The sequence below is a fragment of the Octopus bimaculoides genome, chromosome 3 (genome assembly GCF_001194135.2).
Source record: "Octopus bimaculoides isolate UCB-OBI-ISO-001 chromosome 3, ASM119413v2, whole genome shotgun sequence".
NCBI classification, from domain to species: Eukaryota; Metazoa; Mollusca; class Cephalopoda; order Octopoda; family Octopodidae; genus Octopus; species Octopus bimaculoides.
The window spans coordinates 26,685,877-26,688,282 of NC_068983.1; the positions used below are offsets into that span (position 1 = coordinate 26,685,877).

A 2,406-nucleotide genomic window follows, 5' to 3' on the forward strand; every position below is an offset into this window, starting at 1 on the left:
ATATATATATATATATATATATATATATACCTACGTATATATCAGTATATATACGTATATACAATTACGCTTGTATATATGCATGTATGAGTCAGAAATGGAAGTAATGTGCATTGCATATCTGAAATCACTTGTTTGAGCCTTTTGAATTAATTTGCATACAAAGAAACGAATGGCAGATTCAGGCGGGCGCTTCTAGTCGAATAATGAATTTTATTATGTTATTTACACATGTGATAAACGAGGACCTTAACCTGCGTGAATGTGGCATAACATACCATTTGACTTTTATCTCTGTAATTTCTAATTCCATGTGAATGCAGACTAGTTGAGGACATATTCCAGAAATCTAATCTGGACTCGAATCCGTAGTCAAGTTCACAAGACATATAAAAGAATAACGATATTTCAAAGAACCTACTATAATTAGATATTTATGTCTCACATATATTTCATAACTTGGATATATCAAGTAATTCCACAACAATATTCTAAGAATATGGCTAAGGATTTCTGTATATAACCTCATGTCCAATGTGAATCCGTGCGACAAACTTTATTAGATTTGATGTCACAATCACAAATACAATGCTGAGTCAGAATAACAATGAAATAGTGTAGACCACTTAATATTCGAGATTAATTTTGGAATGTTGCAGAGTAATAAATATGTTTATGCACCGGGAAGATAATCTTGGGTCAAAGATGAATGTTCAGAGAATAGATTTGCCTCTTCATAAAAAAGAGAAGAGAGTTACCAATGCATTCAAAATGAGAAAGCGAGAGTCTTTGATGAAGTACGCTTACATGAATGTCATATAATACTACTAAATATCTAGCAATACGTAATAAGCGTACGGTTTCAAACGTTCGCTTAACAAAGCAATGTACATTGATTTTATGATATGTAGAGCGAAAACAATGGAATATCTTGAAATACTTCTTTTCTAAGTTCCAGAGTGCTGGATATTAGAGATTTTAAATTCCTGTGCAGCATATTTTCAGCAAACATACATACATAATAGAGGGGGGGGGGGTTAGTTTGAAAGTGGTCTAAACGATTAGGTACACTAGGTAAATGCAGTAACGGTTTACTAGGATTCCAAGGTTATAGGTGAGACGGTAGTTATGGAGCAAATGCAGATTTCCAATATAGTGGATATATAATTATTAAAGAGAACAACAAACATTAAGTCAAGGCAAACAGCTCAACTCATAGACATTATTATTATTAGGGAAAAAAAGATCAAGTCGTACAGCTGTTTCTGGGATAACGCAGATTATGGGAAATTCCGGTCATCGGAGACAAGGAGGGAAAATGACAAGAGCATAGATTAATGTAATGAGACATAAAGGACAGGAATAAAGGAATAAGGAAATGAAGAAAGAAAGGAAAGAAGAAAAAGTGCTCTTTCTTCATCTTCTAATTCCTTTACTTCTGTCCACTACGTCGTCATTTCATTAATCTATACATTTCTCACTTTCCCTACTTGTCACCGATGCCTGAATATTCCATACTCTGGGATATCCCAGAACCAGCTGTAAGACTTGGAATTTTTGTTGCAATAATAATAATGTATATGGCTTGAGATGCTTGCTTTGCCTTAACGTTTGTTGTCCTCATTAACAATTATAAATATATACATATATACATACCTACGTAAGTACATACATATTTGTATGCATGCATACATACATATACACAGAAAACACAAACATATACACACGTAGATTAACTAAATGCAAACGGAAGCGGTATTACGCAATAAACATCATTACATTACAACTATATCTGCTATGGGAAGCAAGGCACTCAGAGCTGGGCCTTGTGCATTATCCTATATCTTTGTCTTAGGCTCTAAATTGAAATATAGCACTTCCCGAAGCCAAAGTCGCACCAAAAGAAGATCGTGGTTACTGTTTGGTAGTCTGCGGCCAGTCTAATCTATTTGGATCCAAGCGAAACCATTACGGCGGAGAAGTACTGCCAGCAAATGGATGAGATGCAACAGCCAGCATTGGTCAATAGAGAAGGACCGATTCTTCTCCACGTAAACGCTCGGCTGCACGTCGCACAACTGACCCTGCAGAGGTTGAACGAAATGGGCTATAAAACTCTGCCTCATCCACCATACTCACCAGACCTCTGGCCTACAGACTACCACTTTTTCAAGCATCTTGACAACTTCCTGCATGAGAAATGCTTCAAACACCAAACACGCCTTCAACGAATTCATCGACATCAGAACGCAGGATTTTTACGCTACTAGCATAAATATATTTGTTTCGCGTTGGGAAAAGTTTGTTGATTCTGATGGTGTTTATTTCGATAAAGTTTTGTTTGAGCCGAGATATCTGCATCTGAATTTAAAGGTTAAAAACTGCAAGAACTTAGATGACAACCTT

At 35.8% G+C, this 2,406-nt stretch overlaps 1 protein-coding gene across 3 annotated transcripts in view; it reads right to left on the reverse strand.

The window, feature by feature from the left end:
• LOC106884218 (neuronal acetylcholine receptor subunit alpha-10) overlaps positions 1-2,406 on the reverse strand; it is a 1,143,354-nt gene that overhangs the window by 1,120,619 nt on the left and 20,329 nt on the right. The window lies entirely within an intron of this gene.